Source organism: Salvelinus sp. IW2-2015, linkage group LG4p (genome assembly GCF_002910315.2).
Source record: "Salvelinus sp. IW2-2015 linkage group LG4p, ASM291031v2, whole genome shotgun sequence".
NCBI lineage: Eukaryota > Metazoa > Chordata > Actinopteri > Salmoniformes > Salmonidae > Salvelinus > Salvelinus sp. IW2-2015.
The window spans coordinates 21,055,208-21,070,950 of record NC_036841.1 but is presented as its reverse complement, the minus strand read 5'-3'; the positions used below and the strand labels follow the sequence as shown (position 1 = coordinate 21,070,950).

Genomic DNA, 15,743 nt, shown 5'->3' with positions numbered 1-15,743 from the left:
TACTGGTCAAATTCTCATATCACTTTGCTCAATTTGTCACATACTGTACAAGGATTTTGTATGGCTGTTGAAATGTGCAGAACATTAATCAGTTATCCCTGCCCCATATGTAAGACCCTCTTTGAGTTGTTGCTGGTGACACTTTACTTTCTTGACCGTGTCATGGGACCTGCACCTACGCTTGGCACACTCCATTGAAGCAGAATCAGCTCTCACATTTCCTCTCCAATCGCTCCAGTGTCACCAAAGTGCCGTCAAACCATAATTTGCTCCTCACATTTGTTATAGCAGTGGCTCCCTCATTGCTACTACCATACTGGCTTCTCCGTCAATGTGGCTTTTTCCCACAAAGACAGTTTTTGGGCATCGCGACCATATTACAGAGTTCAGACATTCATTTGCATTCTGAGTTCTTCCGTGCTACATTCTTTTGAGGATGTTATCATTTGACATACTATCATATACTGGTTCCATTTTCTGCGCAACCTCTCTATTAAAAAAATATATGGCCTCCAAGGTGTTTGTGACTGTGTGGATCTTCATCATTTTCTATGGCTCACTGGTACCAGCACCAATGCACACACCTATCCCGTAGTTGGAAGTGAATCCTCTCTTGTGCCATGTGTCATTGAAGGATACATGAATGTCTATGATGGCATCCTCATCCTCCTTAAGCATCTCCGCTATGTCTGGGTCTATATCTGCGTATACTCTTCTAATTAGCTTTTCAGCGTTCTCCATTGACTGTAGCCCTCTCTGAATCTCTGCAACTAAAGTGGGGGGGAAAAATACTTATTATGTCTGTTGACATTACAGAGATAACTGCAGGACTAAATATCAGCATGTTACCCTATGTAAATATTAGCATATCAGCATGTATTTACTTTATGTAAGGCTAATTTCTTACTAATCACATTAGGCTACAGCCCTATGACACTGTAGGCCTATGTGCCAGTCTCATTGTAGAGTTATGTTTTCCTGTCACTCTGTTTTGTTAACTTTGAATACATTCGGTGGAGCAAGGAAATGAATATTATTTATACACAGCAAGTCACTTGACAATAATGTGCTACTCTAACTTTTTAATTGACCTGTCACTCTCCTGTTGTGTCTCTAATATGAGCTGGATAAGCAAGGAAGGAATCCCTAGGACTTTGCTTATTTGCTTTAGAGCTGCATAACCAAGTACATGTTCGTGGGCTAGAAGAACCATCCTCACATTTATATAAAATGACACATCTCCACTGGAGCATTCCTGCAGCCTGGAGGAAGTGTAGACACCCCTCCTAAATGCATCACGATCACCTTCACAGTCTGCACATTCTATCATGAGAGAATTACAGAATCACTGGTTGGTGATTTTCAGTCCAGTGTTTAGACACTTGGGGCAACTCAAATCATGTACAAGTTGGTTTATTTAAGACGTGGAATAAAAGCCACTGTTGGCTGGCTGCTGTCTGGTTGATCGCTGCTAGTTGTCGTCTTCATCTCAACTAATTTGCATCTCAACGCGTTTCTGTGGGCTACCTCCTTTTCCTCCTCTACCTGTACTGCCACTGCCTCAATCGGCAGATCAGGCAATTTTTTTGTTTCATTCACTGCTTTTCTCACATTGGCTGACAGATCGCCTAATTTTATTCACATACTGTAGGTATATTCTTCGAGATTTTCTCATTTTGTCTCTCTTTACGCTGAGAGACAAAGAAATGCTGCGCGGCACGTGAGGCATTTTAACCAATCAGGTTGCCGGAAAGGGCCTTTAAATGCCAGTAACCAATCGGATGTCAGGAAATTACTAATCTTTCAGCACGAAGCACTACGTCTACAAAGGATGTAGCCATGTATGGAATAGCTAACGATATGCTCCGGAAAACAAGCTGTTGAATGATATATGATTCAACATGGAGAGTTAATAAGCTAGGGCTAGGGTTAGGGTTAGCGGTTTAAGTACTACATGAAACATGCTTTCAAGAAAGGGATTTATGGTAGGTGTAGTTGCTGGAGTTTGGATAAAATTATACAAATAAAGTATTAATATACATTATTGCCAATTCATTTGTGCATTTTATGTAAGTATGGAAGTTATAGTTGCAAAATATCCCAAAATCTGAAAATTGACAGATGGAAGCAAAATCACAATTTTTGCCTGTGGTGCCTGGCCTTAATGCGTTTGAGTTAATCAGTTGTGTTGTAACATGGTAGGGTTGATATACAGAAGATAGCCCTATTTGGTAAAAGACCAAGTCCGTATTATGTCAAGAACAGCTCAAATAAGATAAGAGAAATGACTTATTACTTTAAGACCTGAAGGTTAGTCAATCTGGAACATTTCAAGAACTTTGAAAGTTTCTTAAAGTGCAGTCGCAAAAACCATCAAGCGTTATGATGAAAATGGCTCTCATGAGGACAGCCACAGGAGAGGAAGACCCAGAGTTACTTCTGCTGCAGAGGACACGTTCATTAGAGTTAGCAGCCTCAGAAATTGCAGCCCAGATAAATGCTTGACAGAGTTCAAGTAAAAAACACATCTCAACATCAACTGTTCAGAGGAGACTGTGTGAATCAGGCCTTCATGGTCAAATTGCAGCGAAGAAACCCCTACTAAAGTACACCAATAATAAGAGGAGACTTGCTTGGGCCATAAACACGAGCAATGGACATTAGACCGGTGGAAATCTGTCCTTTGGTCTGTTTTTTGGTTCCAACCGTCTCTGTGATGCAGAGTAGGTGAACGGATTATCTCTGCATGTGTGGTTCCCACCGTGAAGCATGGAGCAGGAGGTTTGATGGTGTGGGGGTGCTTTCCTGTTGACACTGTCTGTGATTTATTTAGAATTCAAGGCACACTTAACCAGATTGGCTACCACAGCATTCTGCAGCGATACGCCATCCCATCTGGTTTGCGCTTAGTGGGACTGTCATTTGTTTAACAACAGGACAATGACACAACACACCTCCAGGCTGTGTAAGGGCTATTTGACCAAGAAGGAGAGTGATGGAGTGCTGCATCCGATGACCTAGTCTCCACAATCACCTGACCTCAACCCCATTGAGATGGTGCTAGATATACACTACTGTTAAAAAGTTTGGGGTCACTTAGAAATGTCCTTGTTTTTGAAAGAAAAGCAAAAATTTTGTCCATTAAAATAACATCAAATTGATCAGAAATACAGTGTAGACATTGTTAATGTTGTAAATGACTATTATAACTGGAAATGGCAGATTTTTAATGGAATATCTACATAGACATACAGAGGCCCATTATCAGCAACCATCACTCCTGTGTTCAAATGGCACGTTGTGTTAGCTAATCCAAGTTGATAATTTTAAAAGGCTAATTGATCATTAGATAACCCTTTTGCAATTATGTTAGCACAGCTAAAAACTGTTGTCCTGATTTAAAAACTGGCCTCTTTAGACTAGTTGAATATCTGGAGCATCAGCATTTGTTGGTTTGATTACATGCTCAGAATGGCCAGAAACAAATAACTTTCTTCTGAAACTCGTCAGTCTATACCTGTTCTGAGAAATGAAGGCTATTCCATGTGAGAAATTGCCAAGAAACTGAAGATCTCGTACAAGGCTGTGTACTACTCCCTAAACAGAACAGAGCAAACTGGCTCTAACCAGAATAAAAAGAGGAGTGGGAGGCCCCGGTGTACAACTGATCAACAGGACAAGTACATTAGTGTCTAGTTTAAGAAACAGACACCTCACAAGTCCTCAACTGGCAGCTTCATTAAATAGTACCCGCAACACACCAGTCTCAACATAAACTGTGAAGTGGGGACTCCAGGATGCTGGCCTTCTAGGCAGAGTTGCAAAGAAAAAGCCATATCTCAGACTGGCCAATAAAAATAAAAGATTAAGATGGGCAAAAGAACAGAAACTGGACAGAGGAAGATTGGAAAAAAAGTGTTATGACAGACGAATCTAAGGTTGAGGTGTCACGATCACAAAGAAGAACATTCGTGAGACGCAGAAAAAAGGAAAATATGCTGGAGGAGTGCCACCTGTCAAGCATGGTGGAGGCAATGCGATGGTTTGGTAGTGCTTTGGTGGTGATAAAGTGGGAGATTTGTACAGGGTAAAAGGGTTCTTGAAGGAGGAAGACTATCACTCCATTTTGCAATGACATGTCATACCCTGTGTACTGCGCTTATTTGGAGTCAATTTCCTCCTACAACAGGACAATGACCCAAATCACAGCTCCAAAATATGCAAGAACTATTTAGTGAAGAAGCAGTCAGCTGGTTCATATAATGGAGTGGCCAGCACATTCACCGGATCTCAACCTTATTGAGCTGTTGTGGGAGCAGCTTGACCATATGGTACGTAAGAAGTGCCCATCAAGCCAATCCAACTTGTGGGAGGTGCTTCAGGAAGCATGGGGTGAAATCTGTTCAGATTACCTCAACAAATTGACAACTAGAATCCCAAAAGTCTGCAAGGCTGTAATTGACGAAAGCAAAGTTTGAAGGACACAATAATTATTTAAATGAAAAATCATTATTTATAACCTTGTCAACGTCTTGACTATATGTCCTATTCATTTTGCAACTCATTTCATGTATGTTATCATGGAAAACAAGGACATTTCTAAGTGACCCCAAACTTTTGAACAGTAGTGTATGTGGGAACTCCTTCAAGACTGTTGGAAATGCATTCGAGGTGAAGCTGGTTGAGAGAATGCCAAGATTATTTAAAGCTGTCATCAAGGCAAAGGGTGGCTACTGTACTTTGAAGAATCTCAAATATAAATATAAAATATATGTTGTTTTGTTTAAAACTTTTTGGGTTACTACATGATTCCAGATGTGTTATTTCATAGTTTTGATGTCTTCACTATTATTCTACAATGTAGAAAATAGTAAAAAAAAAATATTAACTTGAATGAGTGGGTGTGTCCAAACTTTTGACTGGCATACCAAAAAAGTTAGTACTTTGGAAATCAAATGAAAAATACAACAAGGTCTTGTAAGTAAAAAAACTAAACCAAACATATTTAGGGAGTTATTTATTTTGGTAAAAAAACAAACAACATTTTAATGCTTTAGTGTTGCTCGAAGCTTTTCCCCACATTTAATTGCCTTTTCCAGAATTGCATGAATTACTCCTTGCTTTCATCACAACAGTGACAAATGAAGATGCTGAGGATTTTCTCTATTTTCTGTTGCTTGACGATTGTTTGTATTTGGTATTCTTTATACATTGGTTGTACTGTCAGAAAATATTACTCAACCTTGATAAGTATAAGGTACACAGGTTGACAAATTCTCTGGGCAATTATTCAATAACCTCCCAGTTGCAACTCTATTTCTCAAACTGTATAGCTCTCTAACGCTGAACAATGAATCCAGTGACTTGAAAATAAAGAAATCATGTGGAGCCCACATGATTAAACAGCAACTGCATGTTTTTTGTGTGCATTATGAATTTCATACTTGATATACACTAAGTGTAAAAAACATTAACAACACCTGCTCTTTCCATGATATGGGGCGACAGGGTAGCCTAGTAGTTAGAGCGCTGGACTAGTAACCGAAAGGTTGCAAGATCGAATCCCTGAGCTGACAAGGTACAAATCTGTCGTTCTGCCCCTGAACAAGGCAGTTAACCCACTGTTCCTAGGCCATCATTTAACTGACTTGACTAGTTAAATAAATGTAAAAAATATGGACCGACCAGGTGAAAGCTATGATCCCTTGTTGATGTCACTTGTTAAATCCACTTCAGTCAGTGTGGATGAAAGGGAGGAGACAGGTTAAAATGTATTTTTAAGCTTTGAGACAGTTGAGTCATGGATTTGAGCCTTGTATGTGCGTTTTTCAGAGGGTGAATGTGTAAGACACAATATTTAAGTGCCTTTCAACGGGGTATGGTAGTACTCACACCGTTTTGAGTGTGTCAAGAACTGCACCACTGCTGGGTTTTTCACAATCAACAGTTTCCTGTGTGTATCAAGAATAGTCTACCCCCCAAAGGACATCCAGCCAACTGTATGTTGGAGCATTGGAGTCAACATGGGACAGCATCCCTGTCGAATGCTTTCGACACCATGTAGAGTCCATACCCCAACAAATTGAGGCTGTTCTTCAGTACAGTCTATTTGAAGGTGTTAGACACATTATTGTACAGGGACTTGCTTTACAAAGAAACAGACATGCATTGAAAATGGCTGTAATACAATATTGGTTGAATACAAATTGCATGGCTTGTGGATGGAAAATATCTATCTGTGAGAGATTATGTAAATACAAATTTCACCTTGGACACCAAGTACAGTATCTAGAAATCATAGGGCTTCCTCCGTGGAATAAAATAACAGAAGAAAAGCAGAGCATACAGTGAGTGTACAAAACATTAGGAACACATACCTAATATTGAGTTTCATCTCACAGATATATATTTTCCATCCACAAGCCATGCAATTTGTATTCAACCAATATTGTATAACAGCCATTTACAATGCATGTCTGTTTCTTTGTAAAGCAAGTCCCAGTACAATAATGTGTGTAAGACCTTCCAATAGCATCCTGGAGTCCAAGGACACATTCAAAACCATACCATTGATATGGCTTTTGTCCATCTTCACCCAGTCACTGCTCATTTCTACCAGCATACTGTTTGTATGAAAACTTGTAGCCTTGTGTCTCTGTCTGGTGTTGGTGTGAGAATCAGATGTTAACAAGCCATGCTGGCCTCTCAACAGACAGAAGGAGATTGTTTGATCTCCAAGGGTTGTGGGGGAGAAGACAACCAGACTCAATATGGATGCCCTTGACGCCAGCAGAACAGAACAGGTTTCGGCTTGTGCTGCTAACTCGTGTCTAGAAGCGGGCCTTGCGTCCTCTTGACATGTGGAGTGTGCCTGTTTGCCTACGTGTGCACAGCCACTTTACCCCGAACAGAGAGCTCTGGGAAGAGTACACACATTAATATTTATTATGCGTAAAATTTCAGGGCAATTATGAGATGGGTTCCCCTCCTTCCTCTCAATGGTTGATCAGCACCGACCGTAATCAATTTGAGAGTCATCAGCTCTGAAATTAGACTGTGTGGGTGGGATAGCGAGGGAGAGGGGAGAGCGGTAGGGCAGAGGGGAGTGGGAGTTGGGACACTGCTTGGAGTGGCTCACCAAAGGGGGACTTTAGGGGTAATGATGATTGCAGTTGCTAAAAAAAATACACAGTGTAAAAACAGACAAATTGACAAAGGGCTGTATCACAAGCGGCCGTAATCGGGAGTCCCATAGGGCGGTGCACAATTGGCCCAGCGTCGTCCGGGTTTGTAAAATAAGAATTTGTTCTTAACTGATTTGCCTAGTTAACTAAAAATGTTGATGAGGTCTGAGTAAAACTGAATTTTACTACAGGGACCAGAAGTTACCACAGAGCTGGGGGGAAACTTTCTGTTGTCACTCATTCAACGTGTTCCTTAAATAACTACTGTAGTAGATACCATCTGTGTTCCTCTGATTTGGCTTGCTTGATAAATTATCATCATTATGATTTCATATGAGCAAAATCATGAAGCCAACGGGTGGGGGATCAGCCTGGGGTTTGTTCTGCGACCATCTTATTTGTTCAAGAGATGAGAAATAGAGAAAATAGGCAATGTGAAGTTCTTTAATGAGAACTTTGAAATACAAAGAGACAGTCAATTTTGCAGTGCAATATTCATAGTCCTTAGGCAGCGAGGAGAATTACACATTCATATAATTACGCTTCTTTACGACTGTTGCATTTAGGTCACCATGTTTTTTATCATCATGGAGTGGAACACAAGTAAACATTGAGAAAAATAAATATTTAATGTGTTCCAAGAAAGAAAGGGGCTATTTTGATTAAACCTTTTATGTTCCAATTAGCATTGCTGAGTGTGCTTTAGAAAACACCAGGATAGACTAATTAATGGATCCTGGTAATACTAAACCACACTTTTAATGGTTTTTGTTAATTCCTCCTAATTAATGAAAGCAGACAAAACTAAGTACAAGTTCAATAACGGTGTTCTCATTTGTTATACAATGACAAGCCATTAAATAACAAAAGCCATTTCATAAGCAGGTGTGTGGATAAAGGTAGAACATTTTCTTCCACATATTAATGCGTACAAGAAATAGGCCTACACCTACATTGTGTGGCTGTAATTTGCATCACCCTACTCTTTTCTCAAGGCTTGTTGCTCATAGTGCAACATTTTCTTGTTCAGAATCTCCCAAGAGATGGGTTCAGATGGTGAGTGTTAGTGTATCTTGTGTGTGTTAGTGTGTCTTGTCCGTGAACCTGATTGTGCTCCTCTAAGTGATCAGAGTGCGATGAGCAAGGAGAGTAGACCGCCAGATGACTGTTCTGTGGTACAGATCGATTACCACCTTGCCCCAGGCTTAATTAAGTGCTCTCTCTGATCAGACAAAATCCTTCTTATGTTTCAGCAGTCAGGAGCTCAGGACCCCTTCTCTAATCCTCCCTTCTCCAGCTCCATCGCTTCCCACGATTAACTCCTCTTCCCCTCCACTCTCCAGAAGAGTACTTCTGCAGGTAAACAATTAGAGGTTATCATTATGATGATCATTTGGGATGAATAAAGCTTGTTATTTTCCCTGTGGATCCTGTGGCGAGAAAGCTGCACTGTTGTTTACCCTGTTCCCCTGTGCACGCACTTCTGCTGGGAATAAAGGAATGCTAAGTCAAGCCTTAAGTTATATTGGTCACAGAGCCTTGCCAATCACCTCAGACTAGGTATGCAGGTGTATCCAAGGTGAAACTGTCTTTCCGCATTTAGCCCGTCAGTTTGTCACGCCAAGTGGAAAGAGAAAATGGATAATGCGTAGACTAAAGCCTGGTACACACCCACAGCATTGAGTAGGGGATTTATTGTGCTGAGGTGCAGCTCCACTCAACGCCCACAATAGAGGCTTTGCTTTGCCCACCTTCAAAGTGGGTTTTGCAGGTAGAAAATGCTTGGCTAGGTTTACCCCAGAAGAATGTCCTGATGGAAAGAAGACAATGGGCAATTTACACTATCCTCCCTGGGGCACATGTACTCTAAAGCCCCACTCCTCTCTCCTTTACTTCTTATTCTAAGTACATCCTCTCCTACTGAGTACATCTTTCTCTCTCTCATTCGTCTCTCTTTCTCTTGCTCTGTGTCGCTCTCTCTCATTCGCTCTCTCATTCTCTCGGTCTGTAGCTCTCAGTCTCTCTCTTTCTCTCTCTCTCATTTTCTCTCTCGTTCCTCACTTCTCACTCTTTCTCCATCTCTCTTTCTCTCTCTTTCTCTCTCGTTCCCTCTCAATCTCTCTTTCGTTCTCTCTCTCATTCTCTCTTTCGTTCTCTCTCTCTCTCATTCGCTCTCTCATTCTCTTTCTCGTTCTCGTCCTCTCACTATTTCTTTCCCTCTCCAGTCTCACATCTCGCTCTCGCGCTCTCTCGCTCTCTCTTTCTCTCTAATGCATTCTCTCTCTCTCTCGTTCTCTCTCTCTCTTTCCCTCTCCAGTCTCCACATCCCTTTCTCTCTCTCTCTAATTCTCTCTCTTGTTCTCTGTCTAGTTCTCTCTTTCATCCTCTCTCTCTCTCTCTCATGTTCTCTGTCTCGTTCTCTCTATCTTTCTCTTATGCTTCTCTCTCTTGGACTGAGACATGCTCTGAGACAGGCCTTGTGATCCCAGTATCAGGTGTTGGGCTCAGAGCAGAGCCTTCAACTGAGAGTCAGCCAGATGGCTGCTCAGAAATGCTTAATGAAAGCCCAGTGGAGGAAAGTAGAAAGGTTTCATATGAGCTCTGAGACCTGGAGAGTGTGTGTTTGGTTTATTGTGAGCATGTATACCATGTGTTTGACCTTATCCTCTGTAGACCTGTAGGAGAGATGCCTTACATTGCAATTTTCCTTACTTTTTATTTTCAAAATGTACACTACCAGTATTCACGTGTAACCTTTACTATAGCTTATGGTGGGTGTTGATGTGGTGCTGCTCGAACAGGTAGACATTCCCTAGCGACTCTGATCACTCCCGGAGGGAAGCTGGTGCATACCATACACATATCACAGTCTGCAGGGAATATGACAGGCATATTAACTGGGAGAGATCCTACAGGTAGTTATTGAGCATTGTTTGCCTCACTTGATAAATAAGCACAGCTTACCAGATAATGTGAGGACCAAGGGAAGCCATCCAGAGCCATAGTGTCTATAGAAGATTGACTTAGCCAATTAATACTCTGTCTTTCCTGTATTTCTCTGTAATTGGGGACTCAACATGTTTTAAAGTTTGGCCTGTCAAGATGGTGGAGCATCCTGCTCAGAATAACATCAAACATCAAAGTGTTTTGAGCAATTAGTGCTCTGGAGGCACTCTGAACCAGGTGTCTTAGTACCAAAACAAGTCATCTCTTTCCAGTTTTTTAACCCGCGGCTTCAGATGGCCTGGCTTGCTGTGTGGCAGTGATTGTCAGGTAACACTTAGAAAGCCCTCTCGATCTATTTGCCATGCCGAAGCTTCACTCTCACAAAGATATATATTTTATTCCTTCACCATGGAGAAACACATTCATTGGGATTCGGAACGAGTTTCCATGGCTCAACGGTCCCGTTTGAAATAAGATTTAACAGAGGAAAAAAAGAAATGGCATAGCCGCCTGGCGTCCTGATGAATAAAACATGGAGGCACAAATGACATATAAACAACAACAGAGCGTAATTAGTTCAGTTTCTCTTATTTTAGGAACACTTTACGTGACACTTCCTTTGTGTGGGCTGCTGGATCGCTTTCATCAGGCTTGGTCTGCTGCTTTTCATGCTGTGTGGGCTCACTAGGCAATCACACAAAGCTCCAAAAATTATGTTTGTGCTACTTACATACATGCAAATACTATATATCAACTGACATAGATTTTTCTTATAATCAGTTTTGACTTTTGTTGTGAAAAATGTAAATGTTCCACCCCTTCAGTAGTTGCTGCTAGTGATACTGACAATGATTCTGATGTTGATTATGGGGATGACTGTTGTGGCTGCTTCTGCTGTAGATGCTTATATTTGTAACGGCGATCCTCCTCCTCTCCATCTTCGGAAAAGGAGGAGTATTGAGGGAACCAAGGCGCAGCGAAGTTTGAATACATATTTATTAACAAGAGAAAACGAACAGAACTACACTTGAAATGATACAAAATAAACGACGTAGACTGACTAAACATGAGAATTACATAGACACGAAGAACGCACGAATAGGAAACAGACTACATAAACCGAAACAAACGTATACAGTTCCGTATGGTGCAAACATAACACAAACACGGAAGACAATCACCCACAAGAACATGTGACAACGCTACCTAAATATGACTCTTAATTAGAGGAACGCCAAACACTGCTCTATTAAGAGCCATACCAGGCAACCCAAAACCAACACAGAAACAGATAACATAGACTGCCACCCAAAAACATGCCCTGACCTAAACACAACAAAAACACATAAAACAGGTCAGGACCGTTACAGAACCCCCCTCAAGGTGCGAACGCCGGGCGCCCAGCACAAAGTCCAGGGGAGGGTCTGGGTGGGCAGTTGACCACGGTGGTGGTCCGGCTCTGGACGCTGTCCCCACACCACAATAGTCCATCCTAGCTTCCATCTCCCTCTAAGAATGTCCACCTCCTTTTACCCCCACAAAATCTTCTTAGTATCATCACTAATAGAGACACAGCGAGACAGAGAGATAGATCAAGACAGAGGGATAGATAAGAATATAGAGGTAGATCAAGATAGAGAGGGAGATAATGATAGAGGGGCAACTCCGGACTGAAAGGCAGCTCCGGACAGAGAGACAGCTCTGGACTGAGGGGCAGTTCTGGGTAAATAGCCGTTTCTGGCTGAAGGGCAGCTCATGGCTGACTGACGGCTTCTGGCTCATGGCTGGCTGACGGCTCTGCAGCTCATGGCAGGCTGACGGCTCTCGCGCTCATGGTGGCTGACGCTCTGCGCTCATGGCTGGCGACGTCTCGACTGGTGGCTGCGCTCTCGACGCTCATGGTGGCTGACGGCTCTCGACGCTCATGGCAGGCTGACGGCTCTCGACGCTCATGGCTCTCTGACGGCTCTGTCGCTCATGGTGTGACGGTCTGGAGCTCATGGTGCTGACGCTCTGGCAGATCCTGTCTGGCTGGGGCTCTGGCAGATCCTGTCTGGTTGGCGGCTCTGGCAGATCTGTCTGGTTGGGGTCTGGCAGATCTGTTGGTTGGGGTCTGGCAGATCTGTCTGGTTGGCGGCTCTGGAGTCCTGTTCTGGTTGGCGGCTCTGGCAGATCCTGTCTGACGGACGGCTCTAGCGGCTCTGTCTGGCGGGCGGCTCTAGCGGCTCCTGTCTGGCGGACGGCTCTGTAGGCTCATGGCAGAGGGGGGTTTGCAGGCTCACGGCAGACGGGCGGCTTTGCAGGCTCATTGCAGACGGATGCTCAGACGGCGCTGGGGAGACGGATGGCTCAGATGGGGGGGAGACGGATGGCTCAAGATGGGCTGGTGAGACGGATGGCTCTGGCCGATACTGCGCACTGTAGACCTGGTGCGTGGTGCCGGAACTGGAGGCACCTGGCTAAGGATAAGCACCTTCTACTAGTGCGGGGAGCAGGGACAGGGCACACTGCATTCTCAAAGCCCACTCTATACCTGATGCGAGTACCGGCACTGGTGACACCGGCCTGAGGACAAGCACATCAGGATTAGTAGGGGAGAAGATACAGTGTGTTCAGGGCTCTGGAGACGCACAGGTGGTTAGTGGTGGTGCCGGAACTGGAGGCACCGGGCTAGATACACGCACTAAGGGAGAGTGCGTGGAGGAGGAACAGGGCTCAGGAGACGCACTGGTAGCCTAGTGCGTAATGTAGGCACTGTAGGTACTCGTACTGGCTGGGGCGGGGAGGTGGCGCGGAAATACCGGACCGTGCAGGCGTACTGGCTCTCTTGAGCATTGAGCCTGCCCAACTTACCTGGTTGAATGCTCCGGTTGCCCGACCAGTGCGGGGAGGTGGAATAACCGCACCGGGCTATGTAGGGACCGGGGAAACCATGCGTAGGGCAGGTGCATGTAAGCGGCCCGAGGAGACGCACTGGAGACCAGACGCGTTGAGCCGGCCTCATGACACTGGCTCAATACCCAATCTAGCCCTACAGTGCGGGGAGGTGGAATAACCCGCACTGGGCTATGCACTCGTACAGGCGACACGTGCGCTCTACTGCGTAACACGGCGCCTGCCCGTACTCCGCTCTCCACGGTAAGCCTGGGAAGTGGGCGCAGGTTCCTACCTGCCCTTGGCCCACTACTCTTAGCCCCCAAGAAATTTTTGGGTGTTACTCACGGGCTTTTCGGGCTTCCGTGCAAGACGCGTCCCCTCATAATTCCGGTAGCCTCTGCTTCTCTCAGTGCCTCCGCTGTTCCATGGGAGGCGATCCTACCAGCCAGGATTCCTCCCATGTGTAGCAACCCTTTCCGTCCAATATATCGTCCCATGTCCTTGTCCTTCTTTCCTGTCCTTACTCCGTTTACTCCGCTGCTTGGCTCTGGAATGGTGGGTGATTCTGTAACGGCGATCCTCCTCCTCTCCAATCTTCGGAAAAGGAGGAGTATTGAGGGAACCAAGGCGCAGCGAAGTTTGAATACATATTTATTAACAAGACGAAAAACGAACACGAACTACACTTGAAATGATACAAAATAACAAACGACGTAGACTGACCTAAACATGAGAACTTACATAGACACGAAGAACGCACGAATAGGAAACAGACTACATAAACCGAAACAAACCGTATACAGTTCCGTATGGTGCAAACATAACACAAACACGGAAGACAATCACCCACAACGAACACTGTGACAACGCCTACCTAAATATGACTCTTAATTAGAGGAACGCCAAACACCTGCCTCTAATTAAGAGCCATACCAGGCAACCCAAAAACCAACACAGAAACAGATAACATAGACTGCCCACCCAAAACACATGCCCTGACCTAAACACATACAAAAACACCATAAAACAGGTCAGGACCGTTACAATATTAAAACGAATGCTTGATATTAATACTAATAACAAGACTGCTCTGTTCTGATTCTACAGTGATTCCACACCTCAGCCTCTCCAGCAGCATGCAGTGGCCTGTCCAGAGACCACGTCGGCTGTGATCTCCCAGGTGAGCTCCAGGGTGGCTGTTGTGTGCCAGGCCTTTGACTGTGGCCCTCTTCACAAGCCCCATGCTGACAGATCTGAGTGAAGCGTTTGCCCCAGGCACTGCCTGGTGTGTGAGGGATGGGGGAGGGGAGCTGGTAGGGGTGGGGGTTGTCGATAGGCCCCAGACCTCACTTCCACTTTGTCTCATTAGGCACGCTGATAGTAGGTCTAGTGAATTCAATTAGCACAGTGTTCAGAGAGGCAGGCATCCAGCAGGCAGCCCGCTGACACCCAGTCCACCCCCAGCCTACCACCAAGACTCAGCCAACCCACACCACATTAATAAAGAGGAGACAAAAGCCTCTGACACCAACCATCCAAAGGTCACTTGGGATGTGAAATGTAAAACCTTCGCGTACCCTTTGAAGCGACAAACATCTACCACCCACACTCCCCCACCACTCTCCTCTCCCCAGTAGATGAGTGGAATAAGCAGTTGATTTACAGTCATTTACTCTGGGAGCTTTTGACTTCAGTCTCCAGTCCTCTGCCTTTCCTACAATGTTCACAGACAAGGCAGAATAATGAGCTTGCTATTGACATGGGGTGTCTTTGTATCGCTAGCATCTTACCACTAACCGTTCGTCACATGATCTCATCTCATCAGTTTCCCCTCCGTTGTTTAATAGACTATTCTCCTTCCCAGTTATAATAAAACTCCAATAGGATCCGTGTTCTTTTCTTCGAATGTGAGGCAATTATGGATTCTTATGTGTCATTATGCGGCTTTCCCTCTGAAAGGATTTGACCTTTGAGTCGTAGAAATGAAAGCTGAATGGGAAATGTGAACAAAGCAGCAGTACAATGGTACATGATCCGCTGCTTGCTCTCTCTGACCTTCGCTCCCCCATGGAAATTTTGACCAAAACGCGCACCAGCAGCAAGACTCATCAATCTCACCAAGAAAGCCTCAGAGCGAACAAACACAGAAATACACGAATGAAAAGTTATCAAAACATTTGGGGAAGCCTGGCTTTCCTTGGCATCCATGAATACACGCCACTTTGTAGGCTGAAGGTCATTACACCTATGGTGTTTGTAATAGATTTCCCTTTTCAGTGCACCAAAATTGTGTTCGGATGCTGGACTTATTTTGGAATAGACTTAACGTACTTTTTGAAGTGATTTGTTTGACAGTCAGATTAAAACATCATGACTGGTTGTGTTCCTGACACATTGAAATGTAATAATACATGTCTTTACTATGAAGCCCATAAAACATTCCCAGTCATGCGCGGAACATAAAAGGTTCCGTAAAAAATAAAGACTCCCCCCTAAAATGTCACAGTACAATTCACTTTCAAGTGAATTTACTGATGTATGCTCAATTCTAATATTGAATGTAAACTGTAAGAAGACTTTTGGAATGTATGTATGATTTATTTGAACAGGGAAATGTACCAAACCTAAGCTGAGGCATTTAATGCGTTGAACCATCATAATTACTTTGAAAAAAATCAACTTTGTAACAAAAATCATCAAAATGTTATATTCCCCCTAAACCCGGTCTGTGTCCCA

At 43.9% G+C, this 15,743-nt stretch overlaps 1 pseudogene; it reads right to left on the bottom strand.

Moving 5' to 3' along the window:
- LOC111957420 (somatolactin-like) overlaps positions 1–14,250 on the bottom strand; it is a 31,474-nt pseudogene extending 17,224 nt beyond the window's left edge.
- Positions 14,251–15,743: the final 1,493 nt, after the last annotated feature.